General features: G+C 41.2%; 1 protein-coding gene across 3 annotated transcripts in view; it reads right to left on the bottom strand.

Moving 5' to 3' along the window:
- Positions 1-21358, bottom strand: part of UIMC1 (ubiquitin interaction motif containing 1) — a 139321-nt gene extending 117963 nt beyond the window's left edge. For 2 of the 3 annotated variants that reach the window (XM_088838756.1, XM_088838758.1), the window contains exon 1: positions 21221-21358. The gene's annotated coding sequence lies outside the window, so the exon portion shown is untranslated. Of the gene's footprint in view, positions 1-21026; positions 21172-21220 lie in introns of those variants that run through there. The other variant, XM_088838757.1, reaches the window with a different exon arrangement.
- Between the last annotated feature and the right edge of the window lie 462 nt (positions 21359-21820).

Below are 21820 nucleotides of genomic sequence, written 5' to 3'. Positions count from 1 at the left end.
CCAACCTTGCAACCCCATTAACTGTAGCTCACCAGGCCCCTCTGTACATGGGATTTCTCATACAAAAATACTGGAGTGGGTTGCCATTTCCTTCTCCAAGGTATTTTCCCAACCCAGCGATCAAACCCAGGTCTCCTGCATTACAGGGGGTCTCCTGCACTGCATGTGGATTCTTTACCAACTGGAGCCACCAGGGAAGCCCAAATAACTCTCATAATGAAATAATAAAAAGACAAACTAATTTTTTAAATGAGCAAAATATGGACATAAAAGCAAATGTACTAATAGCCAATAAGCAAAACAAACAGAAAAAGATGCTCCACATCATTAGTTATCAAAATAGAAATTAAATCCACAATGACATAACACTACACATCCATTATAATGGTTACAATTAAAAATACTGAAAACACTAATGTGGGCAGGAATGAGAAATACATGAATCTCTCATACACTGCCAATGGAAATGTAAAATATTATAAGTCACTTTGGAAAACTGTCTGGCAGTTTCTTAAAATTAAATGTATACTACTATACAAGCCAGTCATTCTGCTTACTACTATTTACTCAACAGAAACAAAAACATATCACCACATAAAGACTTGTACAGTAATGTTCACAAAAGCTTTTCACACAATGTCAAGCACTAAGAAGTGAAGTTGCTCAGTCGTGTGCGACTCTGCGATTCCACGGACTGCAGCTCCTCCGTCCATGGAATTTTCCAGGCAAGAGTACAGGAGTGGGTTGCCATTTCCTTCTCCAGGGGATCTTCCCAACCTGGAGATCAAACCCTGGTCTCCCACATTGCAGGCAGACACTTTACCCTCTGAGCCACCAGGGAAACCCATGAGATGACCCAAATGTCCATCAACAGATGAATAAACAAATTGTGATTTATTCATACAACAGAATATTACTCAGCAATAAAAAGGACACAGGCAAAAATACGAGTGAACTTCAAAATCATTTTGCTGAATGAAAAATCTCCCTGGTGGTCCAGTGGTTAAGATTCCATGCTCCCAAAGGAGGGGACCTGGGTTCAATCCCTGGTCAGAGAACTAGGTCCCACATCCTGCAACTAAGTTCAAACACAGCAAGTAAGACCCAGCACAGCCAAAGAAAAAAGCCAGTCACAAAGAGTACAGGTTGTATTATTCCATTTATATAAAACGTAACCTAACCTATAGTGACAAAAAGTAAATCAGTGGTTACTAAGGTTCAGGAGTGTAAGAAGAGAAGGACAGAAGAGAGCACAAGGAAGCTTTTGAGGGTGATGGGAACCTACTGGATCATGATTTTGGCAGCAGTTTCTCAAGTGTATACAACTGGAAAATTTCATCAAACTATATGCTTCAAATAGATGCAGTTTATTACACATAAATCATTTTGCAATAAAATTGATAAGGAAAAAATAAAATGAGATACCACTACACATCCAGTAGCATGGCTAAAATTTAAAAGACTAAAAAGATCAGGCATTGATAAGAATACAGGAGCAGCTAGAACTCTAACACACTGCTGTTAGGAATATAAAGTGGTACAACCATTCTGAAAAGACAGTTTTGACAGTTTCTTAAAAACTAAAACATACACCTACTATATGACCTAGCCATTTCAAGTATTTACCTAAAAGAAATAAAGTCACGTTCATAGTAACCCTATTCATAACAGATGAAATCTCTAAACAACCCAAATATCCACCAATAGGGGAATGGATAAACAAATTGTGGTCTATCCATACCACAGAAAACTACTTCACCAATTAAACTACATAAAACATTATGGCGAGCAAAGGAAGCAAGACACAAGTAAGTACATACTATATGACTCCATTTACAGGCATACCTCATTTTTTGCACTTTGCAGATATTGCTTTTTTTTTACAAACTGAATGTTTGTGGCAATCGTGTGGAGCAAGTCTCCCAACAGCATTTCCTCACTTTGTATCTCTGTGTCACATATTGGTAATTCTTGCAACATTTCAAACTTTTTCATTATATTTATCAAGGTAACCCACTTTCAATGATTTTTTTTTCATTTTTCTTTTTCTTTTTTTTGATCAGTGATTTTTTTTCTGTTACTACTATAACTCAATGAAGATTCAGATGACAGCAATTTTTAGCAAGTTTTTTTTCATTTTCATTATGACTATAATGAAATTTATAAATTGACTAATTTATAAATTTTGTGTTATTAGCAGTTTCAAGTGTACAGCAAAATGAATCAGTTATACATATATCCACTCTTTAGATTCTTTTTCCATACCGGCTGCTACAGAGTATTGGGTAGAGTTCCCTGTTAATTAAAATATACATTGTATGGATGTGAGAGCTGGACCATAAAGAAGGCTGAGCACCAAAGAATTGATGCTTTTGAACTGTGGTGCTAGAGAAGACTCTTGAGAGTTCCTTGGACAGCAAGGAGATCAAACCAATCAATCCTAAAGGAAGTCAACCCATAATATTCATTGGAAGGACTGATACTGAAGCTGAAGCTCCAATACTCTGGCCACCTGATACAACGAGCTGACTCACTGGAAAAGACTGATGTTGGGAAAGATTGAAAGCAGAAAGAGAAGGGGACAACAGAGGATGAGACGGTTGCATCCCCGATTGGTGATGGATCCAATGGACATGAGCATGAGCAAACTCCAGATGATAGTGAAGGACAGGGAAGCCTGGTGTGCTGCAGTCGATGGGGTCGCAAAGAGTCAGACAAGACTAAGCAATCGAACAACAACAAAATTATTTTTTTAGACTCTTCAAGCTTAACAGACTACTGCTGCTGCTGCTAAGTCACTTCAGTCGTGTTTGACTCTGTGTGACCCCACAGATGGAAGCCCACCAGGCTCCCCCGTCCCTGGGATTCTCCAGGCAAGAACACTGGAGTGGGTTGCCATTTCCTTCTCCAATGTGTGAAAGTGAAAAGTGAAAGTGAAGTCGCTCAGTCGTGTCCAACCCTTAGCACCCCACGAACTGCAGCCCACCAGGCTCCTCCATCCATGGGATTTTCAAGGCAAGAGTACTGGAGTGGCTTGCCATTGCCATCTCCATAACAGACTACAGTAGAGTGTAAACATAACTTTTATATGCACTGGGAAACAAAAAAAACATGTGACTCATTTTATTTTTATGTACTACCGTGGTCTGGAATGAACCATAGTATTTCAAGTATGCCTGTGTTTGAAATTCTAGAAAAGACTAATATAATCAATAATGGGAGATAAAAAAAACCAGACAAGTAATTGCCTCAGGCCAGAATGGGGGAGGGAGAGAAATGGCTGGTAAAAGGCATAAAGGTACCTCTTGAGATAAGTGTTCTCTATCTTGATTAAGGAGATGGTTACACGGGTGGATACTCTGACCAAAATTCAACCACAGACTTCTGACTACTTGTCATGACAATAAAAAGGTTAATAAATCTTTTCTCAAAAAGAAACTTAAAAAGCTGACAAATTTCAGCTTGGAAACTAAGTGAATATAACAAAATTAAAAATATTTATTCATGAAAACTGCTTAACTTTGGATAAGAACACCATGAATCTCTAAAATTCATACCAAGAGCTTCTCCCATATATCCCCCGCCCTTAGATCCACCAACCAAGGAAAGGAAGGACATGAATATCAACAATTTCACTTCCACAGCTGGCGGGGACTCACTAGGTAGGAACATTTTTAGTCGATCTTAGTGGACAACAGCCTGTGGTTGGGTCCTATATGAGGCAAGCAACAAACCAGAGAATGAATCAAAGATTTATCAGGAAATTCCAAGAAGACAGACAGCCATAAGAGGATTCATAAAGTCTCCAAATATCCCAGACTGATTAAAGGTTATGTACATGCATGCAAAAACCACAGCAGACCCAAGTTTCCTGTATAAATCTGGCAGCAGGATGGTGTGCATACAGAGTAGAAATTTGAGAGTCCTTGAGGAAAGTAAAAGCTGGGACAGGCTTGAAAGCTAGTACTCATGTTCCATCCCATACAGAACTAAGACATCATCTTTGATTCTCTTTCCCTCAGTTTTCATATCCAATTAATCCTCATGCCTTACTGATTTCACCTCCTATATTTCTCTTTAACCTATCCACTTCTGTCCATTTTCAATTCAGTTGCTCAGTTGTGTCTGACTCTTTCCGACCCCATGGACTGCAGCACGCCAGGCTTCCCTGTTCACTACCAACTTCTGGAGCTTGCGCAAATTCATGTCCATCAAGTCAGTGATGCCATCCAACAATCTCATCCTCTGTCATCTCCTTCTCCTCCAGCCTTTAATCTTTCCCAGCATCAGGGTCTCTTCCAGTGAGTCAGCTCTTCTCATCAGTTGGCCAAAGTACAGGAGCTTCAGCTTCAGCATCACTCCTTCCAATGAATATTCAGGACTAATCTCCTTTAGGATGGACTGGTTGGATCTTCTTGCAGTCCAAGGGACTCTCAAGAGTCTTCTCCAACACCACAGTTCAAAAGCATCATTTTTCGGTGCTCAGCTTTCTTTATAGGCCAACTCTCACATCCATACATGACTACTGGAAAAACCACAGCTTTGACTAGATGGACCTTTATCGGCAAAGTAATGTCTCTGTTTTTTAATATGCTGTCTAGGTTTTTCATAGGTTTTCTTCTGAGAAACAAGCATCTTTTAATTTCATGGCTATAATCACCATCTGCAGTGATTTTGGAGACCAAAAAAAATACAGTCTCTCATTGTTTCTGTTGTTTCCCCATCTATTTGCCATGAAGTGACGGAACCAGATACCATGGTCTTAGCTTTTTGAATGTTAAGTTTAAAGCCAACTTTTTCACTCTCCTCTTTCACTTTCAACAAGAGGCTCTTTAGTTCTTCTTCGCTTTCTGCCATAAGGGTGGTGTCACCTGCATATCTGAGGTTATTGATATTTCTCTCAGCAATCTTGATTCTAGCTTGTGCTTCATCCAGCCCAGCATTTTGCATGAAGTACTCTGCTGCTGCTGCTGCTGTTAAGTCACTTCAGTCGTGTCCGACTCTGTGCGACCCCACAGACGACAGCCCACCAGGCTCCTCCGTCCCTGGCATTCTCCAGGCAAGAACACTGGAGTGGGTTGCCATTTCCTTCTCCAATGCACGCAAGTGAAAAGTGAAAGTGAAGTCGCTCAGTCGTGTCCAACTCTTAGCGACCCCATGGACTGCAGCCTACCAGGCTCCTCTGTCCATCGGATTTTCCAGGCAAGAGTACTGGAGTGGGGTGCCATTGCCTTCGCCGGAAGAACTCTGCATATAAGTTAATTAAGCAGGGTAACAATATACAGTCTTTCCCGATATACATACTCAATATACATAACATACTCAATATACATACATACATAACACATACATACTCCTTTCCCAATTTGGAACCAGTCTGTTGTTCCATGTCCAGTTCTAACTGTTGCTTCTTGACCTGAATACAAATTTCTCCAGAGGCAGGTCAGGTGGTCTGGTATTCTCATCTCTTTAAGGATTTTCCACAATATGTTGTGATCCACACAGTCAAAGGCTTTAGTGTAGTCAATAAAGCAGAAGTAGATGTTTTTCTGGAACTCTCTTACTTTTACAAAGAGCCAATGGATGTTGGCAATTTGATCTCTGGTTCCTCTATCTTTTCTAAATCCAGCTTGAACAGTTGGAAGTTCATTGTCCATTTCCACTACCACCCTAGTTCCAACTAGTTCCCTTACTTTCACCCTTGCCCCACCCCCTGTCCAATTTGCCATATATACTGAAGCTTTCACCTTTTACTATTGCAAATACTAAATTATTCCACAATTTAGGAATTCCTTGGCAGTCCAGTAGGGTTGGGACTCCACACTTTCACTGCTGATGGGGAGGGTTCGATCCCTGGCCAGGGAACGAAGGTCCCACAATCCACATAGCAAGGCCAAAACAAACAAACTAAATAATATTCCATTATTTAAAACTTCAATATCTCACTGTTTCATATTTAAGACATTTTTCTCTTAATATGGTCTACATGGTATGCCCTGTATCATCTGACCTCCTGCCAGATTTCTCTTGCTCTAACCACTCCCTCAGTTCTTAAGCTACATCCACACTACTTTTCTGCCACAAAGCCTTCCCACACACTTCTGCATGAAAGATTCCCTCCAACACTTCCCCGTTCACCTAGTTTACTCCTTCTCATCCTTGATATCTCAGCTGAATTATGATCTCAGAGAAGTCTTCCTTGACCCCAAACTTGATCAAATCTATTACCACATATGCTCAACGCATCAGCTTTCCCTCAAAGTTAAGTAATCACAGCTGTAACTATACATTTATGTTCCTGACTTTTAAGGAAATACCTGTCTTTTCCAATAAGATTGTAGGTTTCAGAAAGACAAGGATAGCTCTAGCCCTAGGACTTAAAACATTCTCTTTTATAGATGATCATCAAATACTTATTAAATAAATTACTTATACAAAATTTAGAACAATTTCGTGGTGAAATTATACTTTTCTCCTTTATCCAAACTTTCTAGTCTTAAAATTTTGTAATATATAAAAAAAAAAAAAACAGCTGTGTTTTGTAGTTTTCAGCTTGTAAGTCTTGTACATATTTTGTTAGATTTATGCCTAAATATTTGAGATGGCTGGATGGCATCACTGACTCAATGGACCTGAGTTTGAGTTAACTCCGGAGTTGGTGACAGACAGGGAGGCTTGGTGTGCTGCAGTCCATGGGGTCACAAAGAGTCGGACACGACTGAGCTACTGAACTGAACTCTTGGTAATTAATGAAAGCAATCAAAGATCTAAATAAGTGGAATATACATGCTCATTGATCGTAAAACTCAACATAATAATGCTGTCAATTCATCCCAAATTCATCTTAGTGTATCAGTCGCTCAGTCATGTCCAAGTCTTTGCAATCCCATGGACTATAGCCCACCAGGCTCCTCTGTCCATGGAATTCTCCAGGCAAGAATACTGGAGTGGGTAGCCATTCCCTTCTCCAGGGGATCTTCCCAACACAAGGATCGAATCCAGATCTGCAGGCAGATTCTTCACCATCTGAGCCCCAATTCATCCTAGATTGAACATAATTCCTATAAAAATCCCTGCAATATCTTTTTGTAGACTTAGACAAGTTTATTCTAAAATTTTGGAGAAGGCAATGGCAACCCACTCCAGTACTCTTGCCTGGAAAATCCCATGAGCAGAGGAGCCTGGTAGGCTGCAGTCCATGGAGTCGCAGAGTCAGACATTACTGAAGCGACTTAGCAGCAGCAGCAGCAGCATTCTAAAATATACACGGACAATCACAGGCCCTCGAAAGGCTTAAACAATCCTGACAGAAAAGAATAAAGTGAGAGGAATCATACTACTCCATATTAAGTGTTACTATATGACTACAGTAATCAAAACACAGTGTGGTGTTGGTAGAATAATAGACATACATCAATGAAGAAGAAAGAACTCAGAAACCATCACAACATACTCAAATCTAATTTAGTAGGGAAAGTCTTTTCAACAAATGGTGTTAAAGCATGTAGAAATCCATGGGCAAAAAGAAAAAAGAAAACCTCGAGCTAACACTTTATACAAAATCAACTCAAAATGAATCTATTATAACCACGAGATAATACTATTGAATACACACCCATCAAAATGAATAAAATTTAAAAAGCCACACCACCAAAGTCAGGCAAATATTCAGGGAAACTGGATCACTCATACAAAGCTGGTGGGAACGTAAAATGGTACAACTCTGAAAAGAGTTCTGCAGTTTCTTAACTATCACATAACCCAATAACGGTACTCCTGGGTATTTATCCCAGAGAAACAAAAATTTACATTCACAACTTGTACACAAATGTTCACAGCAGCTTTATTTGTAATAGCAAATTGAGGAAACAGTTCAAAGTCCTTCAGTAGGTGAGTGGCTAAGCAAACTGTGGTATATATATACTATGGAACATATTTCAGCAATGAAAAAAGAATGAAGAACTTCCTTGGTGGTCCATGGAAGACTCCATGTTTCCAATGGGAACTACTAAGCTGGTGCAAAAGTAATTGTAGTTCTGCATTGTTGAATTTGCTGTTTGATATTGGAATACATTTTTAAATAAATGTGGTTATGTAACGTATCATTTTAATGCACATTTTTCACTTTAGTTTTTTTTTTGCTAATGACATTATTACTTGCTGTTTATTTTAGATTATTGAAATGATGTTAGACAAAAACTAAATTTAAGCAATTTTCTTATTCGAGTTCAAAATGGGTCATAAAGCAGTGGAGACAACTCACAACATCAACAACGCTTTTGGCCCAGGAACTGCTAACAAACATACAGTGCAGTGGTGGTTCAAGAAGTCTTGCAAAGGAGACAAGAGCCTTGAGGATAAGAAGCACGGTGGCTGGCCCTTAGAAGTTGACAACGACCAGTTAAGAGGATCATCAAAGTTGATCCTCTTACAATTCCACAATAAGCTGCCAAACAATTCAACCTCACAAATTGGAAAGGTGAAAAAGCTTGATAAATGGGTGTCTTGTGAGCTGACAACAAATCAAAAAACATCATCATTTTGAAGTGTTGTCTTCTCTTATCCTGTGCAACAACAACGAACCATTTCTTGATCAGACTGCGACGAAAAGTGGGTTTTATGCAATGACCAGCTCAGTGGCGGGATCAAGAAGCTCCAAAGCACCTCCAAAAGCCAAACTTGCACCAAAAAGAGGTCATGGTCACTGTCTGGTGGTCTGCTGCCCGTCTAATCCACTACAGCTTTCTGAATCCCGGTGAAACCATTACATCTGAGATGCTCAGCAAATCAATGAGATGCACCGAAAACTCCAAGGCTTGCAGAAGGCATTGGTCAATAGAATAGGCCCAATTCTTCTCCACAACAACGCCTCACCGCACTTCCCACAACCAACACTTCAAAAGTTGTACAGATTAGGCTATGAAATTTTATGTCATCTGCCATATTCATCTGACCTCTCGCCAACCAACTACCACTTCTTCAAGCATCTTGAAAACTTTTTGAAGAGAAAATGTTTCCATAACTAGCTGCTGCTGCTGCTGCTAAGTAGCTTCAGTCATGGCTGACTCTGTGCAACCACACAGATGAAAGCCCACCAGGCTCCCCAGTCCCTGGGATTCTCCAGGCAAGAATACTGGAGTGGGTTGCCATTTCCTTCTCCAATGCATGCAAGTGAAAAGTGAAAGTGAAGTCGCTCAGTCGTGTCCAAATCCTAGCGATCCCATGGATCGCAGACTACCAGGCTCCGCCGTCCATGGGATTTTCCAGGCAAGAGTACTGGAGTCGGGTGCCGTTGCCTTCTCTGCCATAATCAGCAGGAGGCAGAAAATGCTTTCCAAGAGTTCATGAAATCCCAAAGCAAAGATTTTTATGCTACAATAATAAACAAACTTATTTCTCATTGGTAAAAATGTGTTGACAGTAATGGTTTCTATTTTGATTAATAAAGATGTGTTTGAGCCTAGTTATAATGACGTAAAATTCGTGATCTAAAACTGCACCTATTTTATATAAATTTATTTTTAATTGAAGGCTAATTGTTTTACAGTATTGTATTCAGTTCAGTTCAGTTCAGTCGTTCAGTCGTGTCCGACTCTCCGCAACCCCATGAATCACAGCACGCCAGGCCTCCCTGTCCATCACCAACTCCCGGAGTTCACTCAAACTCATGTCCACAGAGTCGGTGATGCCATCCAGCCATCTCATTCTCTGTCGTCCCCTTCTCCTCCCGCCCCCAACCTTTCCCAGCATCAGAGTCTTTTCCAGTGAGTCAACTCGTCGCATGAGGTGGCCAAAGTATTGCAGTTTCAGCTTTAGCATCAGTCCCTCCAATGAACACCCAGGATTGATCTCCTCTAGAATGGACTGGAGTTTCTGTCAAACATCAACATGAATCAGTCATAGGTACATATATCCCCTCCCTCTTGGACCTCCCTCCCACCTCCCTTCCCATCCCACCCCTCCAGGTTGTTACAGAGCCCCAGTTTGAGTTCTCTGAGTTATACAGCAAATTCCCACTGGCTACCATATCTATTTTACACATGGTAATGTATGTTTCCATGTTACTCTCTCCATACAACCCATCCTCTCCTTCCTTCCCCACCTCTCCATGTCCATAAGTCTATTCTCTATGTCTGTGTCTCCACTGTTGGAGACACAGTGGAGACTTATCTCCACTCCTGCAAATAACTTCATCAGTACCATCTTTCTAGATTTCATTTATACGTATTAGTACACGATATCTGTTTTCCTCTGACTTACCTCACTCTGTATAATAAACTCTAGGTTCATCCACCTCATTAGAACTGACTCAAATGTGTTCCTTTTTATCACTGAGTATTATTCCATTGTATATATGTACCACAGCTGCTTTATCCATTCATCTATCAATGGACATCTAGGTTGCCTCCATGTCCCAGCTATTGCAGTCAATGAACACTGGGGTAAAAGTGTCTTTTTCAACTTTGGTTTCCTCAGGGTATATGCCTAGTAGTGGGATTACTGAGTCATATGGTGGTTTTATTCCTAGTTTTTTAAGGAATCTCCATACTGTCTTCCATTGTGGCTGTATTAATTTACATTCCCCCCAACAGTGCAAGAGAGTTTCCTTTTCTCCACACCCTTTCCAGAATTTGTTTATAGACTTTTTGATGATAGCCATCCTGACCAGTATGAAGTGATATCTCACTATAGTTTTGACTTGCATCTCTCTAATAACGAGCAATATAGAGCATCTTTTCCTGTGGTTATTAGCCATCTGCACGTCTTTGGAGGGAGAAAGAAATGGCAACCCACTCCAGTATTCTTACCTAGAGAATCCCATGGACAGAGGAGCCTGGTGGGCTGCTGTCCACAGGGTTGCACAGAGTCAGACACGACTGAAGCGACTTCGCATTTATGCATGCGTTGGAGAAGGAAATGGCAACCCACTCCAGTATTCTTGCCTGGAGAATCCCAGGGACAGCGGGTAGCAGAGTTGAACACAACTGAAGTGAGTTAGCAGCAGCAGCATGTCTTTGGAGAAATGTCTGGTTAGGTATTTTTCCCACTTTTCGATTAGGTTGTGAAACCACAATTACTTTTTCACCATCTTAATAGACCCTACATGCTGCAACTAAGAGTTTACATGTCACAATAAAGATAGAAGATCCCACATGCCACAACTAAGACCCAGCACAGCCAAAAAGGCAAACAAGTTAAAAAGAAAGAAAAAGAATGAACTACTGATGTATGCAATAACTTGGTTGACTCCTAAGGGAATTGTGTTGAGCAAAAAAGTCCATCCTAAAAGACTGAAGGCAAAAGGAGAAGGAGGTAGCAGAGGATGAGATGGTTAGATAGCATCACTGACTCAATGGACATAAATTTGAGCAAACTCCAGGAGATAGTGAGGGACAAGGAAGCTTGGCATGCTGCACTTCATGGGGTCACAGTCAGACATGACTTACTGACTAAACAACAACAAAAATGTTATACAGGGCTTCCCTGGTGGTCCAGGAGTTAAGAATCCACCCTGCAATGTGAGGGACACCAATTGGATTCTTGGTTCAGAAGATCCCACATGCTGCAGAGCAACTAAGCCTGCGTGCCACAACTACCAAGCCAGCACTCTAGAACCCACATGCTGCAACTACTGAAGCCTGAGCGCCTAGAGCCGGTGCTCCAGAATAAGAGAAGCCAACTCAGTAAGAAGTCCACACACGACAATGAAGAGTAGCCCCTGCTCACCACAACTAGAGAAAGCCTGCATGCGGCAACAAAGACCCTACCACAGCCAAAAAATGAAATAAATATATAAATCTTTTATGTTCTATATTATTCCATTTATAAAAATGCGTGAAATGACAAAATTTTTGAAAACAAGCATATTGTTGTCAAGGGTTAGGGACAGGAGAGGGGATATGCAGGAAGGACATGGGTTTGGTTAGAAAAGGGGTTCCTGTGGTGTTGGAACTGTTTAATTTCTTGATGGTGGTGGATAATACAGGAACCTACACACAAATGATAAAACTGTAGTAGTTAACACACATACACAGAAACGCATAAATCAATATAAGTAAAATGGGGGAAATCTATCAGTGGGTTATATCAATGTCAGTATCAAGGTTGTGTTTTTAAAGGATAATTTGGAATTCCAGTTCAAGATGGTGATGCAGCAGAATCTTGAACTTACTTCCTCCCACAGACACCAAATCTACAGCTACATACAGAACAATTTCCTGCAGGGAAGAAAAAAAAATTACATATACACATACACACACACATAACCCCATAGCTGAGCAACTCCTACACATTAGACAAACAAGAGAAAATTTACTTCAAAGTAAATCCCACACCCTCATGCAGTGACCCACAATCAGGAAGGAACTCAAAATCCCAATCTTCTTCCTGAGGAGTGAAAGGTTTGAACCCTGTATCTGGCAGCCCAACCTTTAAGACGCACCTGAAAGATGACCCCCAATACATCTAACTTTGAAACCTGATAGCACTTACATTCATGAAACCCACAAGGCTACAGTAAACTGAGAAACAGTTCTCAAAGGGCTCACACACACAGAAAATCACCAAGAGCCCAGCATAGAAGCCAACTGAAAAAGACCCAAACTTTCTGTGAAAAAGGTTTATTTGCTCATCATAAAGAACTGGCCTGACGAGCAGGCATCTAACTTAACACACATCTAAGCACCTGCTGAAATATTATTCAGCGACAAAGGCTGGTGGGTGACATCTTTGCACTCTTTGCTCCAGCTTGTCAGTATCTCACAGAACAGAGCTTGTACCCTCATCTGATGCCTTGATTTTTGCAGTTGCCACCAGAAGACACCTCTAGATTGCCAACAAGGCTTACGTTCAGAATCCCACAGGACAATAGCTATCTGCGTATTTTTTTAACATTTATTTGGCTGTGTCAGTTCTTAGTTACGGCACATGGGATCTTCATTGCAGCATATAGGATCTTTCGTTGTGGTATGCACGCTCTTCGTTGAGACACATGGACTTCTCTCTAGTTGTAGCAGGGGCTTTTCTTGTTTTAACGCAGAGGCTCAGTAGTTGTGGTACACAGGATTAGTTGTCCTGCAGCATATGAGATCTTGGTTCCCTGACCAAGGATCAAATCCATGTCCCCTACATTGGAAGGCAGATTCTTAACCACTGGACCACCAGGGAAGTCCCTATCTGCACAATTTAAAGGCAGCTGCCTAAGAGTCTGGCTTCCAATCAGCCTTTATCTAGCAGTAGAGTTCTTCCACTTTGGGATACTGACAGGTCTTGGCACATCTTAAACTACTGGGGGCCACTGAAAATAAAGTAGGCTGCTTGGATATTCACAAAGACGGTTTGAGAGACAACCAAGAGCTAAGGCAAAGTTGAATGATAAGATTCATCCCCTACACAGGGTCACTCTTTCAAAACTAAACAGTAGCTATTTCGTCTAATGCATAACCAACTAATGCGTATCTAACCAACACAGAGTCAAAAAAAAATGAAAAAAATAGACAAATATGTTTCAGGTGAAAGAACACAGTAAAACCTTTAAAAAAGACCTTAATGAAACAGAGATAAGTGACTTAACCTGATAAAAGTACAAAAGAATGGTTATAAAGATACTCACCAAGCTTAAGAGGAAAATGGAGGGACAAAGTGAGAATCTCATAACAGAGGCAGAAAATAAAAGGAAGCACCAAATAGAAGTCACAAAGCTGAAGAATATGATGACTGAAATGGAAAATACAATGTGAAGGTTCAACAGCAGACCAGATGAAGCAGGAAAAAAAAGGGTCACTACACTTAACGACAGGGCACTGGAACTCACCCAATCACAACAGCAAACAGAAAAAAAAGAGTGAAAAAGAGTGAAGACAGCCTAGGAAACAAAAGTTGTTGTTCAGTTGTTAAGTTGTGTTCGACTCTTTGAGAATCTATGGACTGCAGCATGCCAGGCTTTCCTGTCCTTTACTATCTTCCAGAGTTTGCTCAAACTCATGTCCATTGAGCCGATGATGCCACCCAACCATCTCATCCTGTCACCCTCTTCTCCTGCCCTCAATCTTTCCCAGCATCAAAGTCTTTTCCAATGAGTAGGCTCTTCGCATCAGGTAGCAAAAATATTGGAGCTTCAATTTCAGCATCAGTCCTTCCGATGAATAATCAGGATTAATTTCCTTTAGGACTGACTGGTTTGATATCCTTGCTATGGATATCAAGAGTCTTCTCCAAGAGTCTTCTCCAGCACCACAATTCAAAAGCATCAGTTCTTCAGTTTCAGCCTTCTTTATGGTCCAACTCTCACATCCATACACGACTACCAGAAAAACCAATGCTTTGACTAGACGGATTTTTGTCAGCAAAGTGATGTCTCTGCTTTTTAATACTCTGTCTAGATTTGTCACAGCTTTTCTTCTAAGGAGCAAGCGCCTTTTAATTTCATGGCTACAGTCACTGTCTGTAGTGTTTTGGGAGGCCAAGAAAATAAAATCTGTCATTGTTTCCACTTTTTCCCCATCTAATTGCCATGAAGTGATGGGACCAGATACCATGGTCTTAGTTTTTTGAATGCTGAGTTTTAAGTCAGCTTTTCACTCTCCTCTTTCACTCTCATCAAAAGGCTCTTTAGTTCCTCTCCACTTTCTGCCATTAGAGTAGTATTATCCACGTATCTGAGGTTGTTGATATTTCTCCCAGCAATCTTGATTCCAGTTTGTGATTCATCCAGCCCAACATTTCTCATGGTATACTCTGCATAGAAGTTAAATAAAGAGGGTGACAATATACAGTCTTGATGTACTCCTTTCTAAATTTTGAACCAGTCTGTTGTTCTATGTCCAGTTCTAACTGTTGCTTCTTGACTCGCATACAGGTTTTGCAGGAGGCAGGAAGGTAGTCTGGTATTCCCATCTCTTTAAGAATTTTCCACAGTTTGTTGCGATCCACATAGTTAAAGGCTTCAGCATAGTCAATGAAGCAGAAGTAGATGTTTTTCTGGAATTCCCTTGCTTTCTCTATGATCCAGCTGGTACCCCTGGAAGTTCTCAGCTCCTGTACTGTTAAAGCCTAGCTTGAAGAATTTTGAGCATTACCTTGCTAGCATGTGAAATAAGCACAACTGTACAGCAGTTTAAACATACTTTGGCATTGTTTTCTTTGGGATTGGAATGAAAACTTTTCCAGGACTGTGGCCATTGCTGAGTTTTCCAAATTTGCTGGCATAAAGAATGTAGCATTTTAACAGCATCACCTTTTAGGATTCGAAATAGCTGAGCTGGAATTCCATCACCTCCACTAGCTCAGACAATCAGAGAAGGGATTGGCAAACCACTCCAGTACTCTTGCCTGGAAAATCCCATGGACGGCGGAGCCTGGTAGACTGCAGTCCATGAGGTCTCTGGGAATCAGACACGACTAAGCGAATTCCCTTTCAAGCATTGGAGAAGGAAATGGCAACCCACTCCAGTATTCTTGCCTGGAGAACCCCAGGGACTGGGGAGCATGGTGGGCTGCCATCTATGGGGTCACACAGAGTCGAACACGACTGACGACTTAGCAGCAGCAGCTCAGGCAATACTAAGATGGCAATACTTCCCAAATTGACATACACAGTCAGTGCAATCCCTAAAAAAATCCTACTTGATTTTTTTGGTGAAAATTGACAAGTTGATCCTAAAATTGGCATGGAAATTCAAAATAATAATTGAAACAATCAAAACTATCTTGGGAAAAAAAAGTTGATGGACTAAAACATCCTGATTTCAAAATCTAGTACAAAGGTACAGTAATCAAGACAGAGTGGCACTGGAGCTAAGAATGAATGCACAAATCAGTGGAACAGAACTGACAGTCTGGAAATATATGGTCATGTTTACAGTCAACTTATTTTCAACAAAGTGTGAAGACCATTCAATAGGGAAAAGAATCATCTTTCTAATATATGGTGCTGTAAAAACTGTACAGCCAGATGCAAAAGAATGAAACTTGATCCCTACCCTTACACCATACAAAAATTAACTCAAAACAGATCAAATACTTAAATGTAGAAGCTAGAATCATAAAACTCACAGAAGAAAACAGAAAAAATTTTTACAAGCTTGAATTAGATAATGGTTTCTTATATATGACATCAAAAGCACAAGCAACAAAAGAAAAACTAGATAAACTGGACATCAAAAATCAAGAAATTCAGTGCTTCAAAGACACTATCAAGAAAGCAAAGGGACAATCCACAGAACTGGAGACAATTCTTACAAATCACATATATGTTAAGGAGTTGTACTTAGAATATATATACACATATATTCTTATAACTCAAAAATAAAATAGCAAATAACTCAATAAAAATTAGTCACAGAATCTACATACATATTTCTTTAATGATTATTTACAGACAGCAAATAAATGGGTGAAAAGATGTTCAATATGATTAGCCATTCAGTTCAGTTCAGTCGCTCAGTCGGGTCCGACTCTTTGCAACCCCATGAATCACAGCACGCCAGGCCTCCCTGTCCATCACCAACTCCCAGAGTTCACTCAAACTCATGTCCATCGAGTCAGTGATGCCATCCAGCCATCTCATTCTCTGTCGTCTCCTTCTCCTCCCGCCCCCAATCTTTCCCAGCATCAGAGTCTTTTCCAATGAGTCAACTCTTCACATGAGGTGACCAAAGTATTGGAGTTTCAGCTTTAGCACCAATCCTTCCAATGAACACCCAGGATTGATCTCCTTTAGAATGAACTGGTTGGATCTCCCTGCAGTCCAAGGGACTCTCAAGAGTCTTCTCCAACACCACAGTTCAAAAGCATCAATTCTTCAGCGCTCAGCTTTCTTCACAGTCCAACTCTCACATCCATACATGACCACAGGAAAAACCATAGCCTTGACATTAGGAAAATGCAAACCAAAATCACAATGAGATACCACTTTACACCCAGCAGAATGGGTGTATAATCAAAAAGATAACAGTAACAAGTGTAGGCCAGGATGTGGAGAAATTGAACCTGCATACACTACTGATAGATATGTAAAACAGAGAAGACTCTCTGGAAAACAGTCTAGCAGCTCCTCAAAATGTTGAAATTAGAGTTACCATGCAACTCAACAATTCCACTCCTACGTAAACAGCCAAAAGAAATTACAATTTATGTCCACACAAAAACCTGTACATAAATATTCACAAAGCAACATTACTCATAAAAGCCCCAAAATGGAAACAACCCAAATATCCATCAACAGATGAAGGAATAAATAAAATGTATATCAGATCCATATAATGGAAAATTATCCAGCAATAAAAAGAAATGAAGCACGGATACATGCAACAACACAGATGAAGTTTGAAAACATTATGATCAGTAAAAAGAAGCCAGAAGGACCACATACTGTATGATTCCATTTACATTAAATACCCATACTGGTAAATCTAAATAGACAGACGGTAGATCAGTGATTGCTTATGGCTCAGGGGGTTTGGTACTGATGAATTAGGGGAGTGGAATTTCTCTCTGGGGTGAAGAAATGTTCTAAAATTGATTGCTGTGATGGTTATACAACTCTGTGAAAATACTAAAAGCCACTGAATTTTACATTTTACTGGGTAAATTTTATGGTATATGAATTATATCTCAATAAAGCTGTTTAAAAAAATTAAGCTACGGTGACCAAGTCAAAACACTAGTTACCTTTAGAGTTAGTTACCTTTGGAGGGTCCTAACTGGAAAGGGGCAAAGGGGATCCTTTTGAGGTGTCAGAAATGTTTCATATCTTGATTTGAGTGGCAGTTACATGGATGTACATATTGAGCTATACAATTAAGACTGGTTTACTTCACGATATGCAAACAATACTTTTTCAATAATAAATACTTGTGAGTAAATGACTATTTTATTTAATCTTTATAAAAACCTAAGAAGTATATATAATTATTATGAGGAAACATCAGTTCAAAACACTAACCTGCCCAAAGTCACAAGGCAGGCACTTGCACTTCTATCTCTCGACTCTAAATCCTGACTCCAATACTCCGTGACTTAATCTTTGGATTTCTGATGTAAGGTATGACACATAAATATTAGATGAATTGGTGGTACTAGTGGTAAAGAACCCGCCTGCCAATGCAGGAGATGTAAGAGACATGGGTTCGATCCCTGGGTCAGGAAGATCCCCTGGAGGAGGAAACAGCAACCCACTCCAGTATTCTTGCCTGGAGAATCCCATGGACAGAGGAGCCTGGCAAGTTCCAGAACCATGGGATCGCAGAGAGTCAGACACAACAGAAGTGACTTAGCATACTTTATGCCATATATTTAAATTACAAAATATAATTAAATAAAATGTTTAAATTATATATCTTTAACTTATTGAATGCTATATAAGGGCACAAAAGGCTAAATTACAGGTCAAAGGAAACTATTGCTATATGGCGAATAATAAGACTTGAGGTGATCCTTGAATCTAAGAGAACAGCTTGAACAGGATTTGGAAGTAGGGATATGTGTGGAGTCAGACAGGAGGAATCATAGTGCCCTAGGAAAACATCTTGTACAGAATAGTTTTCATCTTTTAAAGTGTTTCCTGTACATTTAATTATTGAAACCAATATGTTCAAATCTGATAGCAATGGTGCTACACCACCAAATACATCTAATTTCTTAAAGATATGTAAAGAAATAAACTGTTCTCCTTAGCACAGAACCATCTACAGGCTCAAAGTGGGTTTTCAAAGAATCATAGTAGATAAGGGATCACTAAGCATTAAGTTAGAGGCACCCCACAGACAGATTCCAAAATTCCAGTGCTTCATGACATTTAGCCACACTATTTCCATGGAAATTCTAAGAGTAAAAAAGGTCATGTGTATGCATGCTAAGTTGCTTCAGTTGTGTCCAACTCTTTACGACCCCATGGACTGTAACCTGCCAGACTCTTCTGTGCATGGGATTCTTCAGGCAATAATACTGGAGTGGGTTGCCATTTCCTCCTCTAAGGGATCTTCCCCACCCACAGATTGAACCGGCGGCTCCTAAATTGCAGGTGGATTCTTTACCGCTGAGCCACCAGGGAAGTCCCTAAAGAAGTCACTGTTCAGCCAATTTAAACAAGCAATCTAACATAATTCAACTCCTATTTAAGTTGCCATCTTTCAAAATGAAAAAAAAAATCACTAAAATAATGGCTTATCTTCAATTACTTGAATAGCGGCTACAGAAGGAATTACCACTAAGTGTCTGCAAAGAAGAAATAGAGTCTAGATACCAACACTCTCTTCTCAGTCGTAACAGAAACAAAACGTCTCTAAAAGAATGCATAGGCAAGAAAGGTGACCCAAAAATGAGACTCGTTATATTACAGTTGGTAGTGTCCTTGAAAATTTCCAATTTGTAAGATATTATTTGTCATTTTTGTTCAACACATCCATCATCTTGATCTATGCAAAGAACAACCACTGACAAGAAAATTTAAAATCTTGACATTCTACCTACCAAACCTGTCAAAACTGCTCTGAAAGCGTGGAGGCATTGGAACCTTAACAGTCCTCTCTGATTGACTGACTCTTACTTCTAAATGAGCTACCATTCAAGAAATCTGGTACCAAGCTCTTCATCAACTGATCACATGAGCTTTACTGTTTCTCCAATTTTTTAAAAAAGTAAACGCACACCTACACACACACACACACCGGTGCGCTATATGCCTACACACACACACACACACACACCCCGATGCTCTATTTCCCAGTTTATACTCAGTAAGACAAGTGTGTAAAAACAGAATCCCAACACAATGAATAAGTTATTTATTGGGTCCTTGGACACTATTTTAGGTACCTCAAATGCATTATAGAGGTTATTCCTCCCAAAGACTCTATATGGAAGGTTTCATTATTTTAGGACACTTTTATCATGATTTTACACGTTGCTGCTGCTGCTAAGTCACTTCAGTCGTGTCCGACTCTGTGTGACCCCATAGACGGCAGCCCACCAGGCTCCCCCGTCCCTGGGATTCTCCAGGCAAGAACACTGGAGTGGGCCGCCATTTCCTTCTCCAATGTGTGAAAGTGAAGTTGCTCAGTCGTGTCCGACCCTTAGCGACCCCACGGACTGCAGCCCACCAGGCTCCTCCATCCATGGGATTTTCTAGGCAAGAGTACTGAGTGGCTTGCCATTGTCTTCTCCGTTAAGAAACTCAAAATCAAACATCTGGTAATTTCTTAAATTCAAAATGGGAATACCGATAATTGAAGCACAATGTATCTGATTTCAAAAAGACATTTTTTGGATTCAACTAAAAGGCACTGCCTCTGACAGGAAAAAATAAAGACAGTAGACTTTCACTTATTCACACTCAGTGACTATATACAAGAACACTGGAGTCAAGCTGGCCAGATTCAAAACCAGCTCAACCGCTTACACCATGTGTGTCTTTGATCCTCAGTTATCTAATACATAAGTTAAAGAGGGTAAGAGTACCTAAGGCATAAGACTGTTGTGAACGTTCAACAAATGTGTATGTGTAAAAGGCCTGAAACACTGTCGATCATCGTGCAGAACCGAAACATACTACTTCTGTGGCAGGGGGAAGTGGTAAACGACAAGGATTCCCAGAAAATCTTAATTTCCGGGCAAAATAACCTTAGACCACTAACCAACAGAAAACAGTAGCCTGGAGGAGATAGGGAGCAAGAGGAGAAAGGGGGTGGGAGGCCCAGTCCACCTGACTCTAAGAGAGGTCCCGGCTGTGAGGCCCCACGAAAGGAGGCGGCATAGACGGAGCCCCCTCCCTGGGTGCTCAGCGTGAGGAAGACGCCTTCGAGGGATGGGCGGGGACCGGAGCCGGTCGCCGGGGACCCAGAAAGGCCAAAAGGGACCCAGGGAGAATGAAGGCCGCACCCTCGGTTTGAGGGGAGCAGGCCCGGCAGTCGCGGGAGGAAGATCATCCAGGGTCCCCAGCGGCCCAACCGGAGTCCCGAGGGCCCTCCCCGGTGTCCAGAGGCGCCCAGTATCCTGAGGGGCCATCCTCGGTGTCCTAACGGGCTTACCCTGGCGTCCCGAAAGGCCGGCCTGTCAGCAGGAGCCCACCTTGGCGTCCGAAGAGACCTGCCTCAGTATCAAGAGGGCCCTAACCCCAAGTCAGAGGCCCCGCTCCGGAGAAGAATGGGCCGCGCCCCCACTGAGGGAGAAAAGGAGGCGGGAAGAAGGCGGCTGGAGGTGTGCCGAAACGGCTGGTACTCACCGACCGTCCGCGCCGCGCGGATGAGCCCCTCCTCTCAGGTCCTGTGGGTCGCGACCGCCCGCAGCACGTCAGGAATCTGAGGCGGGCGAGCGCGCGCGAACCTGAAACACCGCGGGGTTGCGACGCGCTCTCGGGGCGGGCGCATGCGCGGACGTCCAAGGACGGAACCAACCCGCACTGAGGGGGGAGGCTGCCACCAGGACATACCAACTGTGTGAGGTGGGGGGGTCGCCATCAACCCGAGGCTGATTTCATCTCCAAGAGTCAACTGGGCACCTCCCAGTTGTCTCGCAGTTTGTTCGTTTGCTTTATCATTTGCTAGTACTTTGAGGGAAACCAAAGAGTAGTAGTAACAGAGTCCGCGAAACCCTACCCTGAAAACTTTAAAGTCTTTCCTGCCACATCAAACTTCTTCTGGCCCTGTTTTTGCGTGTAACTTATGTTATACTGAAATTATCTGTTCATAAGATAATGAAAATCTCCGGATGGTAAATGTTATTAAAGTCTGACCATTTCAGGAGAAGAAGGAACTCTGGGAAGTGGAAACTCTTAAAGATGCAAGGTAGAAGCTTAAAATAAGAACAGCCACTTGTGGTGAAA

This window comes from Moschus berezovskii, chromosome 8, assembly GCF_049115385.1.
Source record: "Moschus berezovskii isolate FMDL1 chromosome 8, NW_MosBer_1.0, whole genome shotgun sequence".
In the NCBI taxonomy this organism is placed as follows: Eukaryota; Metazoa; Chordata; class Mammalia; order Artiodactyla; family Moschidae; genus Moschus; species Moschus berezovskii.
The sequence above is the reverse complement of the archived record's forward strand: the minus strand, read 5'-3'. Positions and strand labels throughout refer to the sequence as shown.